Source organism: Erithacus rubecula, assembly GCF_903797595.1.
Source record: "Erithacus rubecula genome assembly, chromosome: 1".
Classification (NCBI taxonomy): domain Eukaryota; kingdom Metazoa; phylum Chordata; class Aves; order Passeriformes; family Muscicapidae; genus Erithacus; species Erithacus rubecula.
Window position 1 is genome coordinate 88,590,202 of NC_136658.1, and position 17,423 is coordinate 88,607,624.

The 17,423-nt window shown below is 41.3% G+C and overlaps 1 protein-coding gene and 1 long non-coding RNA gene across 2 annotated transcripts in view; both read left to right on the forward strand.

Annotated features, from left to right (window-relative positions):
- Positions 1 to 17,423, forward strand: part of COL4A1 (collagen type IV alpha 1 chain) — a 366,614-nt gene that overhangs the window by 67,061 nt on the left and 282,130 nt on the right. The window lies entirely within an intron of this gene.
- Positions 7,432 to 12,361, forward strand: LOC306806819. The gene is made up of 3 exons (XR_013775582.1): positions 7,432 to 7,604; positions 10,419 to 10,551; positions 11,347 to 12,361. It is a non-coding gene; the product is annotated as an uncharacterized lncRNA (long non-coding RNA).

Consider the following 17,423-nt stretch of genomic DNA (forward strand, 5'->3'; position numbering starts at 1 on the left):
CAGTTACTTAGTTTTAAATCATAACAAACTTAATTCAACACACCACCTTAAAGCACAATGTGAACACATAGTGTTTATATAACTTATACTTTTATATAACTGAATATCTCTCACAGTCCTTTTCTACTTAGCTGAAGTGGCAGGCCTGAGACATGATTTTACAAGGCCTTGCTTTTGTAAGGTTCTACCTATATGCAACACCTTCAGATTAAAATGCCAACCAAATTAATCAAAATTAGGAGCGCTCAGCAGAGCAGGAAAGACTGCAGAATGCTGCTTCTGCAAAAATTAATAGAGACATTCTGCCCCCTGACTCCATCGTGTGAATGAGTCTATAACCTCAACTATCAAAAGTTCATTATGTATGTAGCTTTGGGAGATTTAGCAAACCATGTCAAAGATTGGAGACTGTAAGAAAAATGAAAAATAAATTAAATATATTCATTACAGTATTGTTCATTTTGCCTTCAGAAACTGGCACATACAGTTTAGCTGAACAGACTTTTTGATCAGAATGAAATGCAATGCACTTTACCCTGCTCTTTACCTCTTAGTCTTCCCATGGCTCAGGTTGCACAGAGTTTGGTTCATGTACATGTTTCACACAGGGTAATTTTTACTTTTATATCCCCTCTCATAGCTATATAAAAAGGCAGAAAGATACCCTGGATGAGAACTCCCTTGTGTCAGAGAAAACACACACATATGCTTTTTTTCTTTACCTGAATTTTTGTTCTATGGTTTTAAAGGAAATAACTTTCAAGGTCATAATTTTTGCTTTTTAGTGAACATATTATTGTGCTGGGAAGAGAGCAAACCTAGAAATGAGTAATCAGCCAGAGTTACCAACAGAATACCACCCTGAGAGTTACAGGCTTGGTCTTATGGGAAACACTTTAATATAGTCTCTACAACTACTGATTGAAGGCAACAAATATCTTATTGGTCCTACCAAGACCATTTGATGTACTAATCTAGTTTTACATACCCAAGTAAAACCTGTTGCTCCCAGTGTTCTATATTTTTGTGACTGGAGTGTGCATTTAATTGGTATATAAAAATGAAAGCAATGGGTTGTTTTTGTGGTAATATTTATACCACTGATAAAAGACAGCCTGCCTCCAAGCTGAAAAAGTTCAATCACCCCTTTTCAATATGGACAAAAGTAGATCTTCTTTCTTTTTTTCCCCTCAAAAAACTCATGCAAAATTTAATTTCTTCAGTGCTATTATTGCTCTCATATAGATATATACCTACAGGCTTCAAAATGGTCCATGTAAGTTATTTAACTTCAGAAGACTTGTCTAGTAATCTCCATTGGTGTACAAGAGCTATTGCATTGGAACTACTTGGGTTGTATCAATGTATACAATATTGCAGGTGTTGTTAGACATCGAATCCTTGAAAGTACAGCAACTTTTCAGCTTTTTACTTCCTCCTTTATTTCTAATGGATTGCAGCACTACACCGTGCCTAAGAGTCTGCTTTCTCATTTGCTGATATAGACTGTGATCTGTATTTCAAGGCAGCAGAAGTAAAAGCATCTTTTCTTTTTAACCGTGCCACTGACATAAGGGCATAGCTGATAAACTGAAAACAAGGCAGTTCACCTCTTGCAAAAGTGTTTCTGACTGGCTGTGTCAGTGCTGCTCCTGTGCCCTGGCAGAAGCTGCTCCACAGAGCTCTGTAGCAGCCATGGAGAGCTCTTTACTCACTGTGAGCAGCCACTGAAATGCCATGAGGAATCCACATAGTAACATTAGGCCTTTTTAAAAATGGAGGAGAAAACCAAAATCACCAAAAACTCTCAGCATCACTGTTTGCATCAAAAGAAAACCTCAGCTTGTTTTTGACACCCTGCTGCTGCTTCCTTACAGCAACCTTTGCAATTCAAGGCATCTACCCAAACTTGGGTTAATACAGTAGGATATTTAGACCAACTAATTTAGAGATTTGTATATTTTCTTACCATATGAGTGGCTGTATTTTTTCATACTATCAGAGTGTTTAATGCAGTCAGAATGTAGTTTCTGAGGTATGTGAGTAAAGAATGAATTGACACTTTGTTATTATAGATATACCAACATTGTCTAGAAATAGGAATCCTTATTTGGTAAGCAGAGGATATAGAGATGAAAAATGTTGCTTGATAGCTGACCAAGTAATTGGAAGCTGACTTGACAACCTTCACTCCTGATGGCATAATTCAGTACACCTGCTCATTTCCATGGGCTGTGCACTGAATGTAGGGCTGAATTCTTCTTCTCAAAGCCATAGAAACACCATCAGGTGTTTCCACTCCTGCAAGGTGAGGGCTTCTGTGATTCTTGTGGCAAAGGTAGTATACATCCACCAGGACACTGCTCTGGAGCCTCCAGGGTTTTCATTCTACTCTGGCCACAGCTCAGGCACCAGAAAAGGGCTTAGGCACATCTTGGAGATGAACTGCCTCCACACAGAGGGGCTCTCTGTTGGCATTAGGTGTGCAGAGCTGGGCCCTGCAGCAGCCTTGCTGCCCTCCTGGGGTTTACTAGTGCCAGGGGAAAAGGACAGACTGGAGAAGGACTGGCAGAGCTCTGTATTCATTTTCCAGACAGTCCCAGGATGGGCAGTTGTGGCAGCCTGCACACAGAGCCAGTGCACCAAGGCTGTCACCTGTTGATGAGAAACAACAGAGTTTATACACGTGTATAAACACAGGAGGAAAAAATGCACACAGCAGCACCCACTGCACACACAGCACAGGTGATCACACACAACCTGAAAATTGTGTGGAAGCAACAGGACACCTGACACAGGTTTTGTTCCAAACAGGCTTAAACAAGATATGTGCATTCATAGGAGGGAGCAGAGAGATAAGCTGAGCCAGCACAACTGTGACAGTGGAAGCAGGGAATATAACATGCACTTAAAATTAGATTATTTGTTTTCATGTCTTTAAGGAATGCTGTCAGTCTCTATGCTCATCAGCACTGATAAGTTTTTCCAGAAAGTGAGTATGATCTTAACAACATCTGACTGTTGAACATTTTCTGAATACAATGACATTTCTATTGCTTTTTTATAAAAAGCATCATTGGGAAGAGTAGTCCATGACAGAGTATTTTCTATAAAAGCAGGACAGAAAAAAGTGACTGAAGGAGGAAATCTGTCTTATTTCAGCAGTGTAAACGTGGAGCTGGCTGTTTGCACCCAGCTTGAAAACTGAGATCTTGCACTCAGCACTGTTCCTGTGGCATCTATTTCCAGAGGGTGAAGAGGGGTCTCAAGGTGGCTGGTGAATCCCCAGGCAGCAGCAGCCTCTGGGCTGTCATGACAACCACAGGGCTATGGCCACGGGCTCTGGACACTTGCACACACTGCATGGCTGTTGGGTTTGTGACTAATTCCTCACCATCAGCTGGCTCTTGCCCTCTGCCAATGCTGCTTCCAGTTCAGAAAACACGGGAAGTAATTTCTAACAGGCAGCTCATTCGTGTTGCTGAATTAATGGTACTTTTCTGATTAGTGGAACAAGATTATTTTACAAAAGAAGGCATCAATTGACCCTTTTATAAATGGCCTAAAATAATATACCACCTTTTGTCTCTTTAATTTTAGTAGTGGCCCTAAACCATTTATTTTGTAGGCTCAGGACGTTCTTGACTACTCCAGCAGTGAGAGAGAACATGAACAGCAATATCCCAAGACTGTCAGCATCTCAGTGCAGTATGACTGCAAAACAAATTATTTTTGGACTCACACTGTAGTTGTTTAGGGGAAGAGACTCTCCATCTCCATGACAGTACCTTCACAGAGCTTATCAGCAGAGTTATTCCAGAGGGTGGAGAACCTAGGTAATCTCTGCTGTTTGAATCATTCATGTTTGTCAAATATTTCTTGCTGTGTTAAGCTTTCAGTTTAATTTGTGGGTAGAATAATTCATATTCAGAGCAGTGGTAGCAGAACTGTATCCAAACAGGATAAATGCTGATCCTTACTTACCACAATACCGTGCAGTTTCAAGATGCTGCTGTTTGCTTAATTAGAGAGAGGGGAATTAAGAGCTCTGTAGTCCTCCACTGGCACACCAGGGGTGTGAGCATCCCCTGCTCACCCAGTCCACATCTCAGCATTGCTGAGACCAGCACTGAACTGCAGCAGGGCCCCAGCAGGCAGTGACTCCTCTGCCCTTGTGTGAAACCCTCTGAGCAGCTGCAGCTGTGGCAGCCCTGGACAGACTCTGGGCAGCTCTAGGTCTCCCTCTCCAGGAGCAAGGCTGATGAAAAGGTAACTGCTGAGGCTGATCATCAGGTCCTTCATTTACTAGCTTCTTCAAAATGTAAGATTATGAATCCAGCACTAAAATCTTTCTTATTGCACTTACATGACTGTTACATGTTTGAGCTTTCACATTAAGCAGTTAGAGAGCAAAGCATAGTGAGGAAACACTAGCTTTCCATTAGATATGGTTTCACTTGATTTCCATGGGAAGTGTGTGCTTTACCCTTGAGCATACAGTGCCCCTTGCTCCTTGGGCCATGGCACTCACGTTTCCCTTGGCTCCTGACTGTAGCTAGCAGTGCCTGGTTTCCAGAAGGACCTGATCCTGGCCAGCAGCAGCAGGACTGGTCTGTCACTGCTCCTCACTCGCATTCCTGTTAGCTCAAGGGCCCGAGCACACAGGCTCTCAGGCAGAGTAGAAATCTCTTGCAGGACAGCAAGAGGAATGTGCTCCATTCCTCAAGAATATTCCACATGCAGCTTGAAGCCAGAGGCCGTTTCATGACCGGGTATCGGGTTGAGAAATGATGCTGTGAGGAGGAAAGGCGGGCGGGCAGCGGGGCCGGCGGCTCCCGGAGCGGAGCGCCCGTGCCGCCCCCTGCCGGCCCCGAGCCGGTCCGGCACCGGCCCAAACCCAACCCCGGCACCGGCACCGGCCCAAACCCAACCCCGACACCGGCACCAACCCAAACCCAACCCCGACACCGGCACCATCACCAGCCCAAACCCAACCCCGGCACCGGCACCGGCACCGGCCCAAACCCAACCCCGGCACCGGCACCAACCCAAACCCGACCCCGGCACCGGCACTAACCCCGTACCAACCCGGTACCAACCCCGGCACCGGCATCAACCCAAACCCAACCCCGGCCCCGGCACCGGCATCAACCCAAACCCGGCCCCGGCCCCGGCCCCTGCACCAACTCGAACCCAACACCGGCACCAACTCCGCACCAACCCGGTACCAACCCAACCCCTGCACCAACCCCGGCACCAACCCCGCACCACCGTGGCACCAATCCCGGCACCAACCCCGCACCACCGTGGCACCAATCCCGGCACCAACCCCGCACCACCGTGGCACCAATCCCGGCACCAACCCAAACCGTCACCAACCCGGCACCGGCACCAACCCCGCACCAACCCCGGCACCAAACCGGCACCAACCCCGCACCAACCCCGGCACCAACCCCGCACCACCGTGGCACCAATCCCGGCACCAACCCCGCACCAACTCCGCACTAACCCCGGCACCGGCACCAACCTGGTACCACCCTGGTACCGGCACCGGCACCAGCTCCGCACCAACCCCGGCACCTCTCAGACCTCTCTGCTGCCCCCGCTTTGTGCACTTCACAAATTATCTTACACAATTCCCAGTTTTCCAAACGCCTGCGGGACCAGACATATCCCCAGCATTCGCATGACATTCACTATGTTTCATCCGACTTTAGGGTAAACATTTATATCACGTAACGGGAGACTTTGGGAAAAAACACAGCAGAGAGAAATAGCAAACACTTATTTTTCTTTGCAAGAACTTGTTTTAGAAATAATCACTCCAGTTTTTGGTTGTGCCAGTGGTGTTGTGGCATACAAACTGTATACATGGCTGCAGCCTTGATTTTCCCACTTGTTCAGGTAAAGGCACTGGAGAGATTGTACCTGCTCATTCCTGTCTGAACATCAAGTTTTCTTTAACACAGAAAAAAACGAACAGCAAAAGGATAGGAATGGTGCTATAAAATTGGGATACAAATTTTTAAGCATCCAGACTTGACAACAGAGGTGCCCTCATGCCCCATAATGCAGTCATGTTCTGAGTATTCTATTGTAATTGGAGTAGTTAATATTTCCAGGCACCACACACATCTGCAAAATTCTCACAAAATGTAGTATGAGACTAAAATTGTTGTTTCTTCAAGGATATTTTCCAAAAGTGTATCTATCTTATAAAGGATATCCGCCTGCTTCATTTTTTTTTCATTTATCCATGCCCAGAACAGACAAAGCAGAAATTCAGAGAATGTTAACCAGATTTAACTGAAGGGATAATGCAATAGTAGATGAACTTTATTGTTAATAAATGAGAAATCATTCACCCTTGGGACATCTAGACCTGACAGGGTCTCCTACAGGAGGCCTTCAAAACCACCTCTATTCACTGACTGTATAGCATATGCCCAAACCATTCAGTCTGGGAACTGAGGAAGAGTGTGTTTCACAGGCTGAAGTCAACAGGCTGCTTTTAGGACAAGGTACGCCATGTATCCATAGCTCGGTTAAGATCATAGAATTATTTAGGTTTGAAAAGATCTCTAAGATCATTGAGTTCACCTGTTAACCCTGCACTGCCAAGTCCATCATTAACCATATCTTTTAAATACCTCCAGGGATGGTGACTCAATCACTTCCCTAGGCAGCCTGTTCCTCTGCCTGACAACACTTGATGTGAAGATATTTTTCTTAGTATCCAATCTAAACTTCCCTGGTATAGCTCGAGATAATTTTCCTTCATCCTGTCATTTATTTGGGAGACTGACTTTCACTTTGCTACAGCCTCCTTTCAGGTAGTTGTAGAGTGATAATGTCTTTCCTGAGCCCCCTTTTCTGCAGGCTGAACAAGCCCAGCTCCCTCAGCCACTCCTCATGTGACTTATTCTCTAGGCCCTGCAAGAGCTCCATTGCCCTCCTCTGCACACACTCCAGCACCTCAATGCCTCAATGTTTTCTGCCAAAAGGGAACAGTAAAGAGGGCTAGAATGAATTTTGCTAATACAGATAAGTCAAAACTAGAGGCTGAGTTGTTAGCTCCTGGGTTATCCTGGTGAACAGTTGCTTTTCTGCATTTTTTATCATGTTATGCTAATTCAATATGTTAATTAATATGCCAAAGAATATATACTGATCAACTGCTCTCAGAAGAGGCTAATGTTTTGTTTTTTTTTTCTGCCAGCAGCAACTGAGTTTGTCGAGGTCATGAATCATCTCATTTTTCAGCAATGACTGATTTCAGAACGTGACCAAACCAGCCTCCATCTATTGGTTAATAGTTAACAGTTTATTTCAAGTGCCTGATAATTTCTGGGCCAGATCTCCTGAAAAACATGTGCGAGCTCAGAGTTAATATTTATCTTAGCAGGGTGAAAATGTAAACTACTTATTTCTGTAGCCTCGTGATTTTTTTCATTTCCTGTATTAAACAAATGGGGTACAAGCAGCCACCTATCTTGCCAGGGAGACAATAAAAGAGCTGATCAGAAAAGTCTCTCAGAAATAGAAGACCAGACAGGAGGAAGCTACAAGGACCAGAACCAACATTTATCACCACTAATCAGGTAGTTTAAGACCAAACATCTACCCTCACCTAAGCTTTGATCAAGTTATGCAGATTTTGCAAAAACGTTTCCAGTCTAACATCTCTAACTACTATCTCTGTATTTCCTTGCTCAAATCCAGTATAGACTACTACTTCTGAAATCCACATTACGTAATTTTTTTTTTCCTTTCAACTACCTGGATCATGACAATATAAGTTTTATGATCCTTCCAGCTGGGAAGCAAGAGAGCACCTACAGCTTGAAAAATAAAACCTTGAACAATTATTAGACTCCATGTGGGTTATGTGGGTCCAGAAGCTTTATACTAGAGGATGTGGCAGGCCAGAATCTGGGAGACCTTTCTACAGCACCCCTTTCTACAGCCACCTCCTACTCTCAGTGAACCCCAGAAGGGACCAATGAGCTGTCATTTTTATCTCCTGAAATGCCACACCTGTTAAGTTAATGCTTTAAGACCAGCTGGCCCAAGTTTCAGTTTATGTTTATATGTAACTTCAGCAGTTTGGGGCTGCTTCCTAAAACCATTCCATTCATAGAGGTGAGGAGGGTTCAATGGGAAACAGAGCAAGCATACAGGAGCTCTTTCCAGGTAAATGCTGCTCAGAATTAGTAGCTTTGAGGCTTTCTGATTTTTTTGGGTTTTTTTTTTTTTTTTTTTTTTTTTTTTAAACTTTTAACCTTCACAAGGCAAGAGGTTCTGCAATGTACTAAGCATGCAATGTACTCTAATCATGCACTTCCTTCCTTTTTAAACCTCCTACCACAAGACTGCAATGGCTTCTCACACCGTTGGTAATTTCCTGCTAGTTTTTCATGCTTTTTATTGGCAATTTGAGGATAGAGACAATGAAGGAAATGTTATATCTGGAAAACAAACTCCACTTCCACTTCCTGAATTGCCTGAATTCTTCAGCTTTAAAAAGTTCTTCAGTTTCAAGTTCTCTTGTGCCTTCATGCAAAGATTTGTTACAGATCCTTTCTGCTTTATGACCACAAAATGTACTTTCAATGAATATAAGCACATTGTCAACTTGTGTGCCTTAGGCATCAAAACACAGGCTGTGACCTGAAGCTCACTGAAATGGATGGATTTTTTGCTACTCACTCTGAAGAACACAGCTAACAAGTTTTCCTTGCAATTTCTCCATCTGCACTCAATTATTTCTTTTTGTTAGTATCCATTATCAGTGTGTCCAGAAGTTAGTCCAGAAGTATGTTAGAAGTTAGCTAATTTATAACTCTAATCAAAAACTCATAACAGACTTTAAATTCAAGTCCATCCTTCTTCCCTGAAGAATTTTAGCATAGCTTTCATTTAGGTATGCTTTTAACTGTTAATGGTATTCCTAAGAGCCAAGAAAATACTTCAGCACCCAGCTGAATATGCCATAGGATAAAGTCCATACTTGCCAGTTCACTGAGAATGGAATTTTTTTTCTAGACTCACTGATATTTTACAACCAGACCAGGTATTCCTATTTCTTTTTATTTCACCCTATTCCATTCTTGTTTTCCATGCATATATTCTATAATGAAGGTTTAAAGCAATATTTTGTAGACTTTCTCTTCTCCCTTGGACATATCACCTCCTCATTCACCTTTTAATTTCAAGCACTTTTTCCATTCAGTGTCATTTGTCTATATTAAATTAATTGCCACCTTTCTCCTTTTTCTGATTTATGAATAGAAGTATTGCCATGTCATTTTAAAGTAATCCCATCTGAGCTTTAGAGAATTGCAGGCTTTTTCATTAGACTTATATAGGAACAAGCTTACTCCAATAATAACAATATCTTATGTTAACATGCCAAATATGTTCTAAAAGTTTTCTTTACTCCATTATTTTTACTCAATAAAAAGAGTAGCTTTGACAGAAGCAGGTGTTTGATATAAATTAAATTATATCATATTATATATGGAATGAGTTTCACCTAACACTTCTGTTTAAATAAGGGATTTAGATGAAATATCAGCTAGCATTAATAATTTCTTCAATGTCCTCTATCCCACAGAAGCTGTTTTCTCAGTGTCTTAAAAGGGTACATATAGTTCAAATTCACTGAAAAAAAATCTCATAATAGAAACATTTCCTTGAATATTTTCCTTTTTCTTTCATCCTTTAGGGTTCCAAGTTTCCCCTGTTGATTAATAGTTTCTTGCCCTGGGTGTGAAGGAGGGTTAGGATACCAAAGTTCTGGAACCAATCAGAGATGTTGGAGGCCAAATACAGAACTGATTTGCTCCCATAAGCAATTCCAGCAAAGTTTTAGTTAGGTTGGCTTAAGTGAAAAAGAGCACAGACTGTGGTGCTGCATTTCTGCAACGCTCTGAAGATGGAAACATCATGACAATGCTAATTAATACTGGTAACTTAATGCCAAAGAAAGCCAATCCACAATTATATTCACCTCCTGCCAGGCATTTTAAATGGAAAAAAAGCAAACAAGCAAGCAGACTTTTAAATATTTTCAGAGCTGAAGCCAGTACAGAAAGAACTAAATTAATTACTTAAGCAACTTGCTTTTGTAAAGGGAATTCTCAGCAACAGATTTCATTTCTAGGTGACTTCCCAGGCCCCTAGAAACACATCAGCATCCACAGTCTGGAAAGATGTCAAAACAGCAGCATGCAATTCCTAGCAACTCATAAGTGCTAAAAAATACACTGCTTCAGCAAACATGGCAAATTTTCACACAACAGAACTACATAGAGAATGACTATTATCACAGGAAAAAAAAGTTTGAGTTTCAGCTGCAAGCACTAGACACTGTCAGAGGAAATTTTAAAGTATTTTTGTTCTTGAATTTACATCAGGATTTTCTCTACATAATTAGATTGGAGAATATTTTTTTGAGATGACTGAAGGTCAAATTGCGTCGTACTTATTTATACCTTGGCTATGAATAGTTCTACTGATCTCAGTAAGATATCTGGAGGACTACCCAAGGTGAGTAATGATTAAAACCTTGGTTATTAAAAAAGGAAGGACAGAAGCAAAACAGAACAGCTTCCTTTTTGAATGGTGAAATTGAAAATGCACTCAAAAGAATAACATAGAAATGAATTCTCAGAAACACTGTGATGTGAAGAGATGTGTGGGGGAGTGGTGCACTTTATTTTAATCATTAATATATGGCTAAAGACAAAGAAAAAGTAGGAAATTCTGGCTGCACCATCTTTATGTAAACTCTCTACAGGATATTTTGGTATGGCAATGTTTCAAATGTAATGAGGTTGCCCTCATGCTGTGTTCGAAACTATTTTAGTAAAACTTAGCATATTTTTAGTAGGCTTTAATGCCTAGATATAATGTCTGCAATGGTGAAAGTCCAACTAACTAGCTAGCAACTAAAATCTGAAATATCCTGGGGGATTTTTTCTCTTTATACAATTTAGAAAGCAGCCAGGGAGTCCACTTTCATATTCCAGGAAGAAAATAATTTCTGTTATAGAAGCAACTAAGAAAATCATCATAACTTCCTTTTTTTCCTAGTTTTAAACTAGGACTAGCAGAAGACTGGAACATTTCATGCAGTAAGTTTCTAATTTGAAGGCTACAAACTTGGCAAGAATTTCCAGTATTGCTCTCCAAAAACAAGCTGGTATAAATAATATTTGTATATTCTAAATTCCACTTTGATCATCCTTTTTTCTTCTAATCTCCAAGCCACATCTTCAGAGTGTAAGTAAATCATTACTATTTTTATCCTTCTAATTGCATTAATATTTCCTTTTTAAATAGGTTCTGTTATCCATGAAAAGCTGAGGCATCTCATCCAAGGGCCAGACATGGCTGCATGAAACAAGCCCATGAAGGGGGTGCAAGAATTTTAGGAGAAATCCTTGTGATGAATTTCATTTCATAGTGATCAATTTACACTTTGAAGGTCACAGTGTTGTTTTTCTGTAAGGCAATAAAAAGAGGGTAGCTGTTTTTTCCTCACAAATTCAATCCATTTTTCTTTGAACTTTAACATGCACCAGGAGGAGAAATCCCACTTCTCTTTACAATTGCCAGTATGGGTGGGAAGGAGTTCAAAGAGGAAGAAGAAAAGGAGATTGCAATGGTTTGTCTAGCCAAGAGGTGAAATGAAAGTGTAGTAACAGGGCTGGAGGCAGGACAAAGTGTAACTCCTGACATGTGTGTCCCGGTTTAGGAATGGTTCCCCAATTCAGTGCTCCCAATGAAACACTCCAAACCACATGCCCTGTGCTCACTCCCCCATATCCTCTCCCTTTCCCTGCAGGGAGATGGAGAATTGGGGGCTCAAAAGGTACAGATCTTGGGTTGGGACAAGAACAATTACTGGAAATGACAATGAAATAAAAAAAGTGAAGAGTAACAGCAACAGCATTAATAACAAAATATCTAAAAGTTGAACAATTCACATGTGAGTGCTCACCACACAGAAACCCCTGACAACAACCCATCACATAGCCATGCTTTGACACCAGGAAGGGACCCCTTCCCATGTCCCCAGAAAATGGTGTAAGGTGGTACAGAATTACCTCCAGGCCCTAGCCATGATCCCACTTAGCTACTGCAGAAATTAACCCTGTCCTGTCTGGAACCAGCGCAATGGGATTGTGCTGCTAGGCAAATTTGTCTGTGATGCTCTTTAATGGGCTTTTCTTCATGACAGAAACAATGTAGCTTGGCACCACATTAATTTATTCATAGGGAATAGCTATGACTACAGCCTAGAGAAATTATTTAATGCATAATATCCAAAAGATACTTGATATGCATACCTGCCATTAGGAACAGGTGATTCAACCAAAAATCACACATCTATTCTGCATGTCACCTTTTTAACAATTCATATAATGACAGTACTGAACTTGCAAATAAAAATTAAATTCTTTCAACTGTTATAAACGTGTTGTGAAAATAACTTTGCATTTAAAGGTAACAAGTTGCATTTCTTTTGACTCCTTTGTCATTATTAGTCAATAGGATCACACTTTCTGATTCTGCCAAAACTGCACTCACATTCCCATTGTGGGCTGCTGCAGTCCATAGGATGTCTCCTAGATACATAGGTCTGCTTATCATGGACAAGAACCTGAATTTAAAAAACTAAACAAATTCTGTCTTACTACTGGCTAACTTATCCCACCTTCTTCATGATGCCAGGAAAAGTGAAAATCTAATGCTGTTACTTCTTGTAAGCATATGCATACCTTTGTACATATCCACACACAGTGCCCTATTAAACTTCTGGAATATTGTAGTAGGACAGTCTTGGATTCTTGTGTGCTAGTGGAATCAGACTAGACCTTAAAATGCTGCAGGTAAAAAAAAAAAAAAAAGAAATCTTTGCAAGACTTACATTTTGTGCTTTTACCAGAACTTCTTGTATCATGATAATTTTGAATCACAATGCTTACTTTTTGGTTGAATTTCCAGTCCTACATTTCTATGTCCTTTATTGAGTATATCTATGCTAAGCCTCTGAAACTCAGGCAAAAAAAAAAAATTCTTTCATATATTAGAAAGTATAGAAAAAACTAGAGCAACTGATTCTTTCAAACAGGGAAACTCATCAGTCTCAAGTACAAGATACTGAAGGGCTGAGATGATTTTAGTGAGCAGGAAGTACTAGCAAGGAGAGAATCCAGCTGTCTGGTGCAGTGGGCACAGGAGGGTTGCTCCCTTCACACAGTGCCAGCAACAAAGACTAAACTAACTTCCTATGAAAGACCTGGGTGCAGAGTTCCTCCTGAGCTCCTATTTTCATCTGCATCTCAAGCACCTGTGCATCAGTGAAGAGTTTATTTTTGCTCACTCAGTGTATATCTATAGCTCAGGTTGCTTCGTGATTTCCATCTAAGACCTGTTGTTAAACTGCTTGTAACACAGGCAAATTCTAATAATCCAGGTCAGGTTTATCTGTGATAAGAATATCTTGAGCTTATCATCTCATTGTCAGTGTGGTGAGATTCAGACACCTACCAGGCAGAATTTATACAGTGAAACACTTTGCCAGTCCTGGTGAAAGAAAACAGTCCTGCCACTGAGGTGCTCCAAAACCTGCAAGGTTTGAAGATGAGGTAGAGCAGGGACACTTGCCAAGGGAAAGTAAAGGTCTGTGAGCAGCCAGTATTGCTTAGTTGAAGACCCAGGAGACTGAAGCTCAGTGCCTCCAGCCATGGGCTGCCTCCTCAGCCTCCTTGTGCTGATCACAAAGCCAGCAGAAAACTACTCACTGTCACTACTGAGCTGGTTTTTCATCAGCTCATCAAGCTCAATTGTCATAGGGAATGATCAAGCCAAATCCAGTGCCAGCCTAAGAAAAATGCCAGGAAAAGGAGAGAGACAAAAGTGTGGAGCTGCAACCCTAGAGAAAGCAGATCAACTTTTGATATGCAGTACAGGCAACTTCTCTTGATTAGGGCATCTAGGCTGTGGGCTAACCTGTGGGTGAAGAGGAAGAACATAATATATGTTAGAATAAATATGTAAGCAGAGCAGTGGCAACATGAAGAATAGCATTTTCAGGCCACACAGCTACTCATCACATTGCCACTGCTCTGTCTACATATTTCAGGCTTTGTAGCCTGAAAGAAAGCACCTTGAGAATGAGCTCTAGTTACAGCTGTCTGGAAGATGATGAGGGCAAATATTTCTGTTTAATGAGCATGCATACTCATTTGCTCATTTAGAAGAAAAAAGTCATAAAGGAAGGCAATAAGCAGAAACAAAACCAGAAATTGCTGTGGTTCACCAAATGGTACCTGTTTGTAGCTTCTGCAGTGACCTCATGCTTCATGAAGAGGTGCAACAAAGCACTGGTGTGCCTGCACGTATTAAGGGCAGTGAAAAAGCCTCCCTTATTGTCCTCCTCTTTGTTTTGTAAAGCCTTGTCTAGGATTCAGTAGGCAACTGAGACAGGGATGGCTCTTAGATAGGGATTCTTCCATGTTTCAAAAGTAGGATGAGTCTGTGCCACCTTCATTGTTGCAAACAGTCCTGTTGATGACACCAGTGGTACCTCCAGAAAGCCCACATCAGGTCACGGAGATTTGACATCCCAAAACACAGAGACACTGACAGAGGACAAAAAGGAGGCAGGTTGAGCTGCTGAACATCAGGTCTACAGCACACCTGTGACATGTTGGAGGCAGCAGCTAGTAGCTGACATGACATATCCTTTCAACCACTTGCTCAATTTGTCTCCAAAATAAGATCAGCTCAGCAAAAAACAACCCTGCTCTGTGACAAACATTTCACCTCATGTGAACTTACAAAATATTGTTAGCCTGAATGAAAACCATAGGCAGGGGAAAAAAATGTATCTAGGGAAGGCTGGCAAGGAAAAAAATAATCAGGCTCTAATTTTCTCCTGCAATACTAAGCAGCTCTCATACTGCAGGAGACTAGAAAGGTTGAGTTACCCTGACGTCAGTACAGTCATTATTGGCTGAGGTTTTTGGCTTGTGTACAAGGCTAACATTCTTACTCTCAGGAAGGTCTTACTCTAGCATAGAAGTGGGTAAGAAACTTTAATGTGTTGTCCCTCTTTGTATCCTACTCCAAGTGTCTGAATTTCAGAACATCTGGAGCCCAACCATGATGAGCACATTGTCACACTGTCAGGAAGACTAATGAATTGTAATTAAAGGGGCCCTCAGATGCTCTGAAATGAAAAACAAACACCAGACAATGTATGTAGTCTACATATATGCACTACCTAGACAGTAAAGTATTCCATATTCCTTCCTATCAAGCAATTTGACATTCTTCATGCCCATGCTGAGGTGAAGACCTCTTGCTACAGATGACTGAGTGATTTGGGGAAATTATCTTGCAACAGGCCAATACATCTGAGTGCTAGAGAGCAAATTACAGGCCCTTAATGTTTTCCCAAATATTTTCACATATGCTCTGTTATTATTTATATTGCATTACACACTATCGTGAGCCATTTGACTTTAACAAGAGGTGACTTAAATTGTATGCTGTAGTTCAGAGTGCATTCATCCCAGGCGACGTTGGCAGTAATAACAAAACACACTGTGCTCTGCCTAGTGAGCTTGTTTTCCTGAGGTCAGTGGGAGCTCAGGCTGCTGAGCATTCTTTAAGGGTTTACCTCAGAAGCCCTTTGACATACCTTGAACCTGTTCAGATCACCACTGTCTTAATTCTCCCAAGGATCTGAAACAGTCTGCAGCACCCCAGTCCTGATGCACCTGATTATTAGGGACCCAATGAATAGAGACAGCTCTTTAAGTAAGCAGTGAATGGGAGATGAATACTAGTGGGAGAATGCACATCCCTGGCTGAATGAGAGTTTCTAGCTGTGGCAGCAGGTCCAAACCAGTACTGGACCAGATGAATTTGGTGCCTCGTTGAGCTAAACTATTGATACATTTGGCTGGTGACACTTTTCAGGAGTATTCCCTGTCTGGCTGCTGCTAGCTGGAAATACACCCACTAAATATGTGAAGATGTAGGTATGTGTTTCAAGAAACTGTGGGAAATATCTGTGAAGAGAGTGGGCTTCTCTCTTTATAGAGCATGTTATCAACAAAGCCTAAAATCCCAGTCACATTTTTACCCTTTCATTCAGACTGTTTTCTGTCCTAACTTCTCTGCTTACTTTTAGAAACTATTGATATTTGTTTTGAATGCCAAAAAGACTTACACTTCACCAGTACTTGAAAATTATTCGAATACAGCTGAATTTTGGTAAAATTCAGCAATAATTGTTTTAAGTGCTGTAACTGCTAGGATTTGGTAGCAGAAGCACACTGCTGTAACTCAATAACTGTCTTTAAGGTGTTTTGTTATTCTGTGGACAGTAAAACAATTCATAGGGTAAGAGTACATAAACCCAGGATTTTTTTTTTTTTTCAGGTGCAGATCCTTATGGTCTCAACTCTTTGATACAAGATTCTTCTTTTCTCTTTCTGAAATGGCATCTGCCACTTCAAAAGGGTGAAACATATTGCACATGGGAATTTGCAAGCAGTCTCCATACAAAGAGAATTTTTGTTCTTTTTACACTTTCATACCAAGCACCCAGAAGAAACCTACTTGCTTTGCGGTATGTCAGAGAAGCACTTTGATCCAATGAGTATTTTTTTCCCAGCTCTGGGACTGAGATGGGAATCCAGGCAGAAAGTGGGAATTTGAGGTGAAGGCTGCATATGCCACATAAAAATAGTGCCACACAATTATCCAAGTGCAACAATTCCTCCCCTTTAATTAGTATTGCACACAGCCCTGAATCACATCCCATATTAATATCTTGAAGTCACTTGTAAGACTGTGACTTACCTAACTGTGACTTGACTGTGACTTTTTGTACCTAAACATTTAACACCCCCTCTCTTTGGATGTCTCAAATATTTTAATATCTGGAGCATATCTTATTCTGAATTAAAATTACTTATCACTGGGTACAGCTGCAAGACTACAGATCTGGTCAGCAAAAGCAGAATAAGCAAAAGTAAGTAGGCATGGCTTAAAAAACCCACACTGTCACACAGCTAATCCTTTTTAGCAGGTAGGCAAAAATCAAAGCATCGCATAAATATTAAGTTTAGACTGGCTAAAGAAATTCTAGCAGTTTCAGCATGAGACATGCAAGAATGAGGATGCATGTTCACTTACTAAGAAAAGCACTTCTATCTGACCACTTTCCTGTCAGGAAGGGAGGGAAGATTAGTTAATAGTAGGTTCTCTTAAGAATACTGTATCAGTTCCCCCCCCCCTTCCATTGGTCTACAAATTATCCCTTTATTTGCCCCAAATTTGAAGCATGTTTATATTTTATTAATATTTTTTCCCCCAGATTTGCTCAGCATAAAGAG